This window comes from Bos indicus x Bos taurus, chromosome 11 (assembly GCF_003369695.1).
Source record: "Bos indicus x Bos taurus breed Angus x Brahman F1 hybrid chromosome 11, Bos_hybrid_MaternalHap_v2.0, whole genome shotgun sequence".
Taxonomy (NCBI): Eukaryota; Metazoa; Chordata; class Mammalia; order Artiodactyla; family Bovidae; genus Bos; species Bos indicus x Bos taurus.
Genome location: NC_040086.1, coordinates 13,162,590 through 13,177,442, shown reverse-complemented (window position 1 = coordinate 13,177,442; position 14,853 = coordinate 13,162,590). Strand labels below are relative to the sequence as shown.

At 38.5% G+C, this 14,853-nt stretch overlaps 1 protein-coding gene across 5 annotated transcripts in view; it reads left to right on the top strand.

Annotated features, from left to right (window-relative positions):
- The first annotated feature begins 3,346 nt into the window (after positions 1-3,346).
- Positions 3,347-14,853, top strand: part of ZNF638 (zinc finger protein 638) — a 90,719-nt gene continuing 79,212 nt past the window's right edge. For 4 of the 5 annotated variants that reach the window (XM_027554935.1, XM_027554936.1, XM_027554933.1 and 1 more), the window contains exon 1: positions 3,347-3,454. The gene's annotated coding sequence lies outside the window, so the exon portion shown is untranslated. Of the gene's footprint in view, positions 3,465-14,853 lie in introns of all 5 variants that reach the window. The other variant, XM_027554934.1, reaches the window with a different exon arrangement.

The window sequence follows — 14,853 nt, the reverse complement described above, 5'->3', positions numbered from 1 at the left end:
AAGCAAACAGCAGGCTAAGGTGTAAATCTTTGGGGAAAAAAGAATGAAGAACATTTCCAATTACACGCAAATAACATGTTTGTGTATGTTTATATGAATATAAAGAAATATATGAAAGGAAATAATCACACTTGAACCTTGATTATTTGGAGTTTTGGGAGAGCTTGGCTTTTTCTTTGTTGTTTTTGGCTTGTTGCCTCTATCAAAATTTTTAGTATGAAATGAATATCCAGTAAGATATTTTATAAAAGACTTTTCTTTCAGCATTTTCTATGCTAGTTTTAATGTGAATAAAAGACGTACATCTGCTTGGGTACTAGGTAAAGCTGATGCTAGAAATGGGGGAGTTGATATTAATTTGGTGGTATCCAAAAGGCAGTATAGCAAGAAGAGATAAGAAAGCCTTCTTCAGCGATCAATACAAAGAAATAGACGAAAACAACAGAATGGGAAAGACTAGAGATCTCTTCAAGAAAATTAGAGATACCAAGGGAACATTTCATGCAAAGATGGGCTCGATAAAGGACAGAAATGGTATGCACCTAACAGAAGCAGAAGATACTAAGAAGAGGTGGCAGGAATACACAGAAGAACTGTACAAAAAAGATCTACATGACCAAAATAATCCCAATGGTGTGATCACTGACCTAGAGCCAGACATCCTGGAATGTGAAGTCAAGTGGGCCTTAGAAAGCATCTCTACGAACAAAGCTAGTGGTGATGGAATTCCAGTTGAGCTATTTCAAATCCTGAAAGATGATGCTGTGAAAGTGCTGCACTCAATATGCCAGCAAATTTGGAAAACTCAGCAGTGGCCACAGGACTGGAAAAGGTCAGTTTTCATTCCAATCCCAAAGAAAGGCAATGCCAAAGAATGTTCAAACTATCGCACAATTGCACTCATCTCACACGCTAGTAAAGTAATGCTCAAAATTCTCCAAGCCAGGCTTCAGCAATACATGAACCGTGAACTTCTAGATGTTCAAGCTGGTTTTAGGAAAGGCAGAGCAACCAGAGATCAAATTGCCAACATCCTCTGAGTCATCGAAAAAGCAAGAGAGTTCCAGAAAAACATCTATTTCTGCTTTATTGACTATGCCAAAGCCTTTGACTGTGTGGATCACAATAAACTGTGGAAAATTCTGAAAGAGATGGGAATACCAGACCACCTGACCTGCCTCTTGAGAAACCTAAATGCAGGTCAGGAAGCAACAGTTAAAACTGGACATGGAACAACAGACTGGTTTCAAATAGGAAAAGGAGTACGTCAAGGCTGTATATAGTCACCCTGCTTATTTAACTTATATGCAGAGTACATCATAAGAAACGCTGAGTTGGAACAACAGACTGGTTCCAAATAGGAAAAGGAGTACGTCAAGGCCATATATCGTCACCCTGCTTATTTAACTTATATGCAGAGTACATCATGAGAAACGCTGGGTTGGAAGAAGCACAAGCTGGAATCAAGATTGCCGGGAGAAATATCAATAAAGTCAGATATGGAGATGACACCACCCTTATGGCAGAAAGTGAAGAGGAACTAAAAAGCCTCATGATGAAAGTGAAAGAGGAGAGTGAAAAAGTTGGCTTAAAGCTCCATATTCAGAAAACGAAGGTCATGGCATCTGGTCCTATCACTCCATGGGAAATAGATGGGGAAACAGTGGAAACAGTGTCAGACTTTATTTTTTTGGACTCCAAAATCACTGCAGATGGTGACTGCAGCCATGAAATTAAAAGACGCTTACTCCTTGGAAGGAAAGTTATGACCAACCTAGATAGCATATTGAAAAGCAGAGACATTACTTTGCCAACAAAGGTCTGTCTAGTCAAGGCTATGGTTTTTCCTGTGGTCATGTATGGATGTGAGAGTTGGACTGTGAAGAAGGCTGAGCACTGAAGAATTGATGCTTTTGAACTGTGGTGTTGGAGAAGACCCTTGAGAGTCCCTTGGACTGCAAGGAGATCCAACCAGTCCATTCTGAAGGAGATCAGCCCTGGGATTTCTTTGGAAGGAATGGTGCTAAGGCTGAAACTCCAGTACTTTGGCCACCTCATGTGAAGAGTTGACTCATTGGAAAAGACTCTGGTGCTTGGAGGGATTGGGGGCAAGAGGAGAAGGGGACAACAGAGGATGAGATGGCTGGATGGCATCACTGACTCGATGGACATTGAGTCTGAGTGAACTCCAGGGGTTGGTGATGGACAGGGAGGCCTGGCATGCTGCGATTCATGGGGTCGCAAAGAGTCAGACATGACTGAGCGACTGAACTGAACTGAAAAGGCAGGATTTGTGAATTTGACCAGATTTTGCCAATGATTGAATTTTTTTGAATTTTTGCCAATGATTGAACTCTACAAAGTAGAGTTACGTTGAGAAGTTACTCAGGTTCTCTCAACCCAAGGTTTTTAATTGGTAAAAGAAAGGTTAAAAGTATTTACCACATTCAATTCAGTTCAGTTCAGTCGCTCAGTCGTGTCCAACTCTTTGCGACCCCATGAATTGCGGCAGGCTAGGCCTTCCTGTCCATCATCGACTCTAGGAGTTCGCTCAAACTCATGTCCATCGAGTCGGTGATGCCATCCAGCCACCTCATCCTGTGTCGTCCCCTTTTCCTCCTGTCCCCAATCTCTCCCAGAATTAGGGCCTTTTCCAATGAGTCAACTCTTCGCATGAGGTGGCCAAAGTACTGGAGTTTCAGCTTCAGCATCATTCCTTCAAAAGAACACCCAGGACTGATCTCCTTTAGAATGGACATGTTGGATCTTCTTGCAGTCCAAGAGACTCTCAAGAGTCTTCTCCAACACCACAGTTCAAAAGCCTCTTTTACCACATTAGGTAGGTATTTTTATTGTTTAACAACTCAAGAAAGGATCTTTAAAGTGTTAAGCTTTTACCTCAATAAGATTTAATTGAATTCATATTTCCTGACATTTTCAGTGGCTGTGATAGACCTCGCATTATTGCAAGTATATATCTATTTCTATATCTTTATATAGAGGATAAAAGGCAGGCAAAGCATTACAATATCCAATGCCAGATGAGTACTATTTATTTTAATGTATTATTGAAGGCAAAAATGATCAGGGAAGACTTAATGGAGGAGGTGGGACAATGCAGGTCTTACATATGCTCATGATTTGGACAGGATAGTATTGGACAGGCACGGAATCGCAGAGGCACTGATACCGGTGCAGGAGTTTTGCCAGGGACGCCTGGAGTAACACACGCGAGAGCGCCCCCTTCCGGAACCAAGTTTCGCTGGTCGGTTTCTCTTGTCTACGGGAGAACCATGTGCCGGGGGTACGCAGGCGCGGGCAGCAGATGAGGGCTCGCCAAGGCTCGGCAGACGCGCATGCGTGCGGCTCTCTGGAGGCGGTAGCTTCTTCGGCGTCGAGACTGGAGGCTGAGTGCTAAACTGTGGGGCGCAAATGGAATCCGGCGGTTAGTCGGGTAGGCATAGGTAGGACGGCTGCCTTGTGGGGAACAGGGGATTGGAAGGCGGGAGCCCAAAGCGTGGAGGTCCTGAGCCTTTCCTGTACGGTCCAGGCCGACCATTGTATCTGTGTCGCAGCGACTGCGCACAAAATGGCGGCGGGCTGACGGCGGGGGCGGGAGGAGATTGGGGGACCCCCGGGATGGGAAGGGAGCTTGGCTCCCCAGCCACAGCGTCGGTTCACCGCACTGCTCCGGAGGGGCAGGTCGGGCACCGGGGCGAGGACCCTGCTTCAGAAAGAGCCGCCTGACGCGTTTGCACTGGGCGGAGGAACGAAAACAGCCCTTTGGCAAGGCCGTGGCTGCCCCTTCCCCATCGGCGCAGGGCCGGCCGGGCCGCGCCAGGCCTGACAGGAGGAAGCGGTGGTGAGGGAGCTTCGCGGAGGGAGGAACCATTCCCGTCGGGCCCGGAGGAGAGGCAGTGGAGCTCGAGCTGAGCCCATTAGCGAGCGACATTGTATAAGAAGCGTGGAGGAGAAGAACGTGTTTGTGTTCGGGGCTGGGGAAGGGGGAGCTGAGGTGAAGGGGGAGCGTACGATGTAGCGGCTTTGGCTGGTCCGGGTTTCTTCTGCCTGCCTTGTGCGGGAATGAAAGCCAAGAGAATGTCGTCTCTGTGCGGGATACGAAGGGCTCACGAACTGCTCTGATACTTACTTCCAGATTTCTCAGAGGAATCGAGAATGCGGATCGCTAGTGATTCCTAGCTTGGGCCCGTTCTGTTCAAGTTGGGGGGAGAACGTGTACCACATACGAGAATCCTTGAGGACAGCTGAAACAGATCTTCTGTTGAGATAACTGAATGAGGGAGACTTCTATTATTACAAGACCTGTAATTGAACTAGACAGTGAAGGCTGCCTCAAGCTGTTTCCTCTTAATCTTAAAATTTGCTCCTAGGCAAAATTTGGGGGGGAATACTATTTTAATCTGGAGGAGTTCTGAAAAAAATTTGTTATAGGGATCCGGCGACTTACGTTGGTTTAAATTCTTTTTCTAACCAGCTTTGGAATTGTGCAAACAAAAAATTTTTTTTATTGTAAAGGGTTAATGTATTTTTCAAGGATGTCTGTTGGCTCATTTACAATTAAAATTGATAAACTGAAAAAACTTACAAAAATGAGGTTAATGAAATTTATACAGAAAAATGAACGCATAATTTACATTATTTCAACATAGCTTTAAATATTGTTGATGAGGTATTCTAGACTTAGTGGGCTTATGTTGTATTCTTTTTCTTTTTGGCAACATTTCATATACACTTTATTTTGTATTCCCATACTTTGTAATATACACTTTTAAGTAATTATGTAATATACACTTTAAAATAATATGTAATATACATATTTTATGTAATAGACACTTAAATAATATACACTTTAAAAATTAACACGTTAGTACACTAAAATATGCTGGACCATTCCCTTGATTGGTTGTTGAAACCAAGTGAGGGAAAGATAAAACAGTTGGAAGAAATCACAAAATCTCATCCGTTTTTATTACTAGCTTTATGTCACACATATCTATTACCTTGAGTATTGGTTATATTTTAGTTTTGTAACTGTAATGTGTTATTTTGTTATGGAAGGTGTATACAGCAGATACTCAGGTTTTAAAAATGCTTCTTAGAATCAGTGATCACTTTGTATTTCATGGCTGTCTTAAAGGTTTTCTCTTGGGTGCTCTTAAGAAGGTCATCTCTGGAAATTTTGTTTTTATGTAGTGAAAGAAAATGAGAGACAAATAGTTTAGTGGAAAGAGAATAGGCTTTGGAATCAGAAGATTTGGCTTCGAATCCCAGTTTTCCTCTTACTGTCTGAGTGAAATGTGGGGTAAGTTATTTTAGTCTTCCTGAACTTTTATTTCCTTGTCTGTAAAGTGGTAATAATACTGCTTCCTGCCTGGAATTATTGTGAGGGAGAAAATGTGTGAAAAGCCCCTATCCTTTGAGACATAACTAGGTGCTTAATAAATGTTAGTTGTTACTACTGCAAATTTTTAGGTGCTTTGGAAGCATCTTTTGATAGAAAATTGCAACCTGCAGATAGTCCCTCTTAATAAAAAGAAGAGGCTTAAAGAATGTAGGTTAAATTGATAGAATTTTGGAGCTGAAAGATCATCTAATGTTTCATTAAAATACTTTGTTCATCTATAAACTTTATGTATACCTCTCTTACTTTATGTATACCCCTCTTGAAGCACGTATCAAAATTGTAACCATTTATTTATATGATTGTTAGGCTCATCTTTGTATCTGTCTCAATGCCTAGTTTGTGTTAGATACTCACAGGTCGGGTGAATGAACTCAGCTGATGGTTGCCAGAGTCTGGGTAAGAACACAGGCTTTGGGGTCCAAATCATGCTTTGCTCCTATGACTTAACGTATACTGATCAGGGTTTGGAAAAAAATCTGTCCAAATGATTAATAAAATGCTTTATATACTGAGAAATAGTGCTTCTAGTCTGGGTACCCAGTAACATATTTTGGGGTGTTTTGCAAGTAAACAAGCCACTGAATGTTGAAGTGGTTTAGAGATCCTCCAAACTGAAAGTAATTATACTTGTGGCTAAAGCCAGTAAGCCTTCTTTATGTTTAGCTTTTCTTACTCTTTCACTGCTTCAACTTATTTATTTACTGTAGTCTGAAATTTGTGATTGAAATGAAAATGAGAGGAAGATAGGTATATGGAAAATAAGAGTAATGGAAAGGAAAAAAACATAGTAGGGAAAAGGTAAGGTATAAAATAAAACACAGCTCTAATGATCAGTGAAGATCAAGAGTAATGGTTTTGTATTGCAAAGAAAAAAGTTCAGGGAGTTTAGGAGAAGGAGTTTTTAAGGTGTGCATATTTTGATATTTTCTTAGTGCTACCTTGGGAAACTTATATTTTGGATTATTTTTCAACTCTTGAGCCCCTTAAATAAATACCAAAATATATTTATTGTTACAGTCTTTAAGTTTTCATACTTTTCCCTTGCCTCATTTCTAGTCCATTTTATTAAACTTTCAGGTGATTTCTTTGTTGTCTCTGCCTAATGAGTGACTGTTACCAACTTTCTATTCTTTTTAATTTCCTCACTTGTTAGAAAAATTTTTTTTAATTAGGGAAAATTTTAAGTCTTTACAAAAGCAGAAAGTATTATATACTTATCACCCAGCTGCAACAATTAAAATTTACAACAATTATAAGTAAATCTTGTCTCTGCTCTCCACCCTATTTTTTTAAGCAATTCCTATGACATATTCCTTAATTTATAGTTCAGAATTTTTCTCTAAAATTTTAGAAAAAGACATGAATATCACACCTAAAGTAATAATAATTCCTTAATGTCAGATATTCAGTCAATTATTCAAATCTCCCCATTTATTTCTTACATGCTACCCCACCGTATTGATATTTTTGGAAATTATCTAGGTCTTAATGAAAGATAACTACCTGCTTCTTAAGTAAAGCATTTTGTTTATTAATGTAACATTTTTTGAGCCATCTGTTGCATGTCAGGGGGTATAATTTTAATCATTTTTTACATCAACAGTACGTGGAGTCATGGGTTAATCAGCTTGCTGAGGCTCACATTTTTAGCACTCCAGGATCAGAATTAAAGCACTGAGTCTAGGGTCTAAGTTCTTAAAAAAACACTATGCTGTGTTAGTCGGAAATTTTATTTATGGGAGTTACCCAATTTTGCATGAAATCACTTGCTGGCACCCTTCGTAGTAGGGTGGGTGTCTTCAGATCAGTGGAAGTTTCCCCAAAGATCAGATTATTATGGATTGCATAATGGTCTGACTAACAGTCAATAGTTAGGGAGTGAACATGATGTAGAAAAAGAATAGCCAAATCCAAAAAAGTGCTTAGGGCTGATTTTTTTTTTATCATTGCCAGTTTTCTGCCTGTAGCCATACTTACTTATAGTCCTTTTTTGACTGAGGATGTAACTAAGATGTTAGGTAGCCCAGTGTTGGGTCATTAACTATTTTTGAATGAGTTAAAATGCTGGCTGACAGGGGAATACCCTATTTCCCTTCCCTCTGTCCTTTTGCATGCTTGAATGCACACACACCCTTATTTTTTCCCTGAACTATTTTGAAAGTAACTTGCACATACTGTACTCTTAACCTTTATTAGTTTATTAGTTATTTAGTAGTTTATTACGTAAGAATAGGATATTTTCTTCTGTGGTCATAGTACAGTTATCAGTCTCAGTAAATTTAATGTTGATTTGATTTTTTTTTTTTTTTTTTACCATTTTCTGATTTTTTTTCAGTTGACCCAATAATGTTTCTTGTAGCAGTTCTCCCCCTCTCTAGTATAGGATCAGTCTAGGATTAGGTAACTGCATTTAGTTATCATGTTTTTTTAGTCTTGTTTACTTTGGAATATTCTGTAGTCTTTTTATCTTTTGTGAGGTTGACATTTTTGAAAAATACTGTTTGCTTTCATTTAATAGAACATTTCTCACTTTGGATTTTTTTTTTTTTTATTCTTTTTTTGATGTTTCCTCTTGAGTAAATTATATGTCCCTGGCCAGAAAAATCAAGTTTCTATGTTCCCCCCATGGTACCAGATCTATAGATGAAGTCCATCTACCCTTCATGAATTATGATGTCTGAGCACAGGTTTGGTCAAAATGTTTTTTTCCCCCTTGAACTGATCTGTGGAGATTTAACACCACCCAAATGTCTTATTCCTCATTAAAATTTAACTCAGGATTTTTGCCTGAACCAATCTTTACATTACTATGATGTTACACAGTGATTTTCCAACTTAGTGATTCCTCTGTGTTTACAATGATTGATTGCTATGGAGGTGTGGACACCTGGTTTTTTCAGTGGTTTGTAATTTATTACTGTCCAGTTGTTTATTGCTTTCTCTTACATGTGTATATGTATGTGTGTGTATGTGTGCACATGTGTGTATGTGTGCACGTGTGTGTATATGTGTGTGTGTGTGTGTGTTAATCCCTCAGTTACGGCCAACTCTTGGCAACCCTGCAACACCATGGGCTGTAGCCCACCAGGCTCCTCTGTCTGTGGAATTTCCAGGCAAGAATACTGGAGTGGGTAGCCATTCCCTTCTCCAGGGGATCTTCCTGATGCAGGGATCGAACCCAGGTCTTCTGCACTGCATGTGGATCGTTTTACCATCTGAGCATCAGGAAAGCCTGTATATGTATATTTATAATCCTGTTTTCCACAGTCAGAATCCTGGTTCCCAGTGCTATAAAACATTTACCTAGGCTCTTCTCGATCCCATGGTATATCTGAAGTTATTTAAGAATTAATTCATCCATACCACTGCAAAAAAAAAAAGCAAAAAAACCCAGACTACTAAAAAGAGTGAGAATTCTTAAAAGTTATCTTTTCTCCTAAGTCAAATAGTGGTTTTATAAATTACTTAAGTAGTTTTCCTTTTCCCTTTTAAATAGCTATGGTGTTCATTTGAAAAATGAATTAGTTTGCTTTCAGTTTTAGCTTTCCCCTCTTCTTCCCATCCTTTTTTAATTAAAAAAAAAAAAAAAAATTACATTGTTAACCTGATTCTGAAAGTCAAAATTATATAGTAAGGTATACTCCATAAAGTATCATTTCCATTTATTTCCTTTCAGTCCTTTCTGTTACCCCTTATGTAACCTACTTGTTTCCTGCTTATCCTACTTCTTGTAACCGTTAAGCTAAGTGGATATATGTGTCTTCTTGTTTCTATTTTTTACATAAAAAGACACATACGCTGTTTTGTAGTTTGTAAAGACTTTAAGGCATTTGGCATTTTAAGACATTTGGCCAGATAATTTAGGTATGCTTAATTGAAGATTTTGGATGGCATTACCGATGCAATGGAGATGAACTTGGGCAAACTTTGGGAGATGGTGAGAGACTGAAGGCCTGGCATGCTGGAGTCCATGGGGTCGCAAAGAGTCAGACATGACTGGGCGACTGAACACCAACAAATTTAAGATTTTGGAAACCCATTCTAGGCAGGTGGGAACATTTTTTGGCTCATGCACTTCTTGAGGGCAGGGAGGGCAAAGATGCAGTTTTACCTCAAGAACAACTGAGTAGTAAATGTCTTCAGTACTATAGTTACCTCTTGGTCCTGCTTACCTGTTACATTGGCATTATTTTGTTTCAGTGTTTGTGCTTTCTCACTAAGGTGGTGAGTATGCTGTCAGCTGCATTTTGTCAACAGTTTTATCCGTACTTATGATTTTTCTCATTTCTAGTTTTAAAAAAATCCCAGAAAAGATTTCTTTATTCCAGTTTGGATTTGGTGGTTTCTTTTGGACTGATGTGTTTTATTTTTTGAGAGTACTGAAGTAGTAAGCAGAACCACCATCTCAGGGGGGCATCATTTACTGGGAATACTGTGTTGTCTGTAAAGAATCATGTATGTGTACAGTATGTATATTCCTAAAAAAAGAAAAACATGTAAAAATTATACTCACGTATCTTATTTATAAAAAAGTTTGTGTTCCTGAAAATAATAACTATCAAATCATTGCTATCCAAGGTTTTTAATGGCTTTCATGGTAATCTATTTCTGATATTGTGCATTATTAGCAAGTTGATCTTCCATTTTCTTTAAGATCTGAAATCATGATGGTTACCAATCCTTTGTGAAGTTTGTGATGCCCTTCATGATAAAAACAATGTTTCTAGTTATCTGCTTATTTTTTCTTTGTTTCTTTGGCACTTTCATTGAGGTGTGCCACATTTTGGCATTTTAACATCCAGCATGATATTCTGTATTTACGCTTGTGGCACCTTCAGAATTCTGTGACTTCCATACCTTTTGTGGGACAAAACTAAAGGTAGAAGAGAGTTGGCTGAGTGGATCTGTCTGTATATACTAGAGGAGATTAGAAGGTTGAGAACCAGTTAAACTGAGAAAAGCACAGAAGTAACTGGTCAGTGTAATACTTGCGTTGTTAGTAAGTGTGAAGGTAGATTTTATGTATTCTGAGACACAGTTGCTCTGACACAGGGTATCAAATCAGGTATGTGGGTATAAAACTAGAAAAGTAATGTTAATGGTAGTTTTCCTTTTGTGGTAAGGTTAGAAGACTGTTCTTTTCTGCATGTCATGAAGATGATATTTCTTTGGGGAGGGTGGTCATGAACAGGTATTGCTTTTTTAATAATTAGAAAAAACAAAGCTATAAAATTTAAATTTTATGTACCTAGAATACAGGATGGAAAGAACATTGAGAGGAGTTCAATTTGTGACCTTGCCAGTTAGTTCTAAGGCTTTACTTAATCGTAAACTTGAATTCCCTTGCTTACTTGGTGGTTGTAAGCTCAGATGAGATAATGAATACCGAAATGCTTTTTAAACCATGAAGTGGTTTAAAGTTCAAGTATGGGGTTTGATATAAATCTTTTCATTGTGAATCTAATTGGAGCCATTATGATCTGCCTGACTAATTTTTGGTGATGCTTTTATATTTTTAGATTTCAGACTTCTTTATCAATACGTATAAAGAAAATGAAGGATTCTTTTCCATCTGAAAGACTGTATCAAAATAGCAAGTAGTTTTTGATTGTGGTAGTGGACATGTCAGAAAGTATCTCAAGGGATATAATGGTGAATTTTTTAATACATCAAGCTATTCATTTCTGTCTCAAGAATTCAGTTTCTACTAGATGCTTCCAGAGTTTTTCTCATTGACTATATCTTGTTTCAGAGAGGCATGTTCTAGTTGATAGGGCATGGAAGATCGTTTTTAACTGCTACTTGTCTTCAGGAGTTCAGAATGTTTTCTGACCATTAAATACCCTGTTTTTGAAAAATATGGAACATAGGAAAATAAAATGTTAATTTAAAATAGAACTAGTATAGTTCATACAATGAAGTTTTGTGTACCTTCTTCCCCTTTCCATCCATGTATGTGTGCATATATACAAAACTAGAAATTCCATCAAAATATTAGTTCATTATCAGTAATGATTTTACTGGTAAGGATTTCACTTGCTGCTTTTTATTGTTTTCTTTAACAAGCATATATTATTTATATCATCAAGAATAAAAATTCATTTTAAAGGGTGAGTATTATTTAATCACAATTGTGTTCAAAGTAATTAATAATTAAGGACTCAGGTCTCAATTCAGATTTTTCTAAGTTAGTTTAATGATGTGTTGATTCTCTGTAAATTTGTTGGGCGAATGAACCTTTTTGTGGCCAGAACTCCTGGAGTTAAATGAAAAAGGCTTTATAATTGTTGTCCTTATTTGTTCAGTTGTTTTCCAGGTGTTAATGCCAAATTTACCCTTGTCTTACTGGTTCTTGTTTCTTACCACATTGTTTTTAGGTTATATCAGTTGCATTCTCAAAAGACTTAAGGTTTATTTTCTTTGGTGTGGGATAACCTAATTGCTACTAAGAGGCTTCATATCAAGAGCCCTTGGCTTATTTTGCTTAATTTTACTCAATCTCACAAATAGTTTTTTCCCCACCAAAATAAATATTGAAACAGAGAGGAATGAGATATGTGTTATCTGAATGAATGAACTGTTTAATAACAAGTCAGTTGAGTCAGGTGGGAAGGAATGATGTAGGGGAAAATGAACTAAATGAGATTTTAGACAAATCTGCATGTTATTTATATGTTGCCTGAAAATCATAACAGATTAGCTGATTTTGGCTTTGTTAGACTTTGGTGTGATAATGTTAGATTTGATAGAGAAGTATGAAGTTATGTTGGTTTTATACTCTCCAACCCTCCTTTTTTGTTTTCTGTTAAACATTTCATACTTAATATTTAGCACTTTTTTTGGGGGGGTTTTTTGGGAGGGTAATGTTCAGACGTGTGAAAAAGTAGAGAGGAAAGGTAATAAATTCTTTTGGACCCGTCACTCACCTTCCTCAACAAATATTTTTGCTAGTTGTGCTTCATCAAACTTCCCTCATCCACTAAACACCACACTTCACCCCTGCCAAAATGCATCCTTTGTTTTCTAGATTATTTTAATGAAGATCCCAAATTATTTGTTACACTTGTTAGGTACAATAACATTTGATTCTTTAAATACTGGTGCATCAGTGAACCTCTGTGGATTTTCAGTTTATAATAGTCAAAGAAAAAGTGTTTAGTTGGGGGTTGGGGAGCTTGCCTTTTTCCAGTCTTTTTGCATTTTTGAGTTTTTTTTTTTTCCAAAAGACATTTCCATTATTATGAATTAATTGCTTCAAAACATCTTTTATAAAACACAGTTAATTTTGGTGATTGCTTTTATTTTTGGACTTCCAGAGCACCTGTTATATTGTAGTTCTTCCAGGATGGATCTTGTTTTCTGGAGATTTAACTCTGTTCTTCTTCTGAGTCTGTTAGGATAGAGGTTGTATGTGAAAAGAGAAATTATTTTTATGATTTCTGCTTTTGCTCATCTCTTAGCCCCCCTGCCCCAAATTTAACTCCCCTCTGCTTTGCAAAGATTAAAAAATACTGATGCTTAGGAGTGTAATTTACCTGCCTGAAAGGTCCCTGCTTAATGGAGTGAGGGCAGGGAGAGTGACACTAACGTTTATTGGGCAGCTCCTTTATTAGATGTTATACATATTTATATTTCATCTAACTTAGTCCTTAACAGTCGGAGAAGGCAATGGCAACACACTCCAGTACTCTTGCCTGGAAAATCCCATGGATGGAGGAGCCTGGAAGGCTGCAGTCCATGAGGTCACTAAGGGTCAAACCCGACTGAGCGACTTCACTTTCACTTTTCACTTTCATGCATTGGAGAAGGAAATGGCAACCCACTCCAGTGTTCTTGCCTGGAGAATCCCAGGGACGGAGGATCCTGGTGGGCTGCCGTCTGTGGGGTCGCACAGTCGGACACGACTGAAGTGATTTAGCAGTAGCAGCAGTCCTTACCAGTAATCCAGAGAGGAAGATACTGTCCCATTTTACTCATGAGAAAACTTATGGTCCAGAGGTTAAGTAGCTTGTCCAAGACCTTAATAGTAAGTGGTGAACCTTGTAGAATTCAAACCCTTCTCATCTGACATACATTACTAGTTTAGAAATGAATTTGAATATTACATGAATTACTGCATTTATTAACACTAATAGCTGAAAGTGTGCCATTGTTCAGTTGCTAAATCGTGTCCAACTCTTTGTGACCCTAAGGACTGCAGCATGCCAGTCTCCCCTGTCCTTCACTGTCTCCTGGAGTTTGCTCAGACTCATGTCCATTGAGTTGATGATGCTATTCAACCATCTCGTTGTCTGTCATCCCCTTCTCTTCCCACTGGAGTGGGTAGCCATTTCCTTCTCTGGGGGATCTTCCTGACTCAGGGATTGAACCCAGGTCTTCTGCATTGCATGGCTTTACCATCTAAGCCATCAGAGAAGCCCAAAGTGTGCCACAGGAAATGCGCAAAGAGATTCTTGTAAGGTGTGACTTGGAAACAGTCTTGAAGAGTGAGCTTGGTTCAGAGAGCTAAGGGTATTCTAGGTAGTACAGTATGAATAAAGTGTGGAAGCAAGAATGTTGAAAGTGGTCAGGAAATTGCAAATAGACCCATTTGGCTGTAGCATACATTTTTAAATTTAATTTTACTTATTTTTGACTGTGTTGGGTCTTTGTTGCTGCGCTGGCTTTTCTGTAGTTGTGGCAAGTGGGGGCTATTCTTCATTGTGGTGTGTGGGCTTCTCATTGCGGTGGCCTCTCATGGAGCATGGACTCTAGGTGTGCGGGCTTCAGTAGGTGTGGCAGATGGGCTCAGGAGTTGCAGCGCACAGGCTTAGTTGCTCCACAGCACAGAATCAGTCCAGAGTCTCCTGCATTGGCAGATGGAGTCTTTACCACCAGTGAAGCCCCTGTAGCAGAAACTTTTCATTAAGTATTATTGGCTAGTAAAATGTGAAAGGTAGATTGAGATTAGATTATATACTAAATGCCAGGTTGACAAGTTTGGACACTATCTTGCAGGTAGCAATAAAGTGGTGAAGGTTTTTATGTAGAGGAGTGATGGTAAATGCTTTAAGGATATTAGTAATGACAGAATGAATTGGGATGAAGGGCAGCTGTGGTGAGAGTGATGAGAGCTTGCAGTAGGGTTGTGATGATGGTGAAAGGAAAAAAAATTCTATATTAGAGATTTTGACAGGAATACATAGAATTTTATAGTTAAAAAAATTAGTTAAAAACGGAAAATAAGATGCTTTTGAGCCTCTGTGACTGAAGGAATTGGTGTAGAGAACAGTATTGAAAATGGATAGTTTGGGAGAAAATTCCAAAGTCAGTAAAAACAGTAGCTAAAAGTTGGCATAAAGGAGAGAGGTTCTTCAGAAGTATTTTTTTCCTCTGTCTTCATAGATAATTTTATTAAATAGTCCTAGAGTTACTGAAGATTCACATGT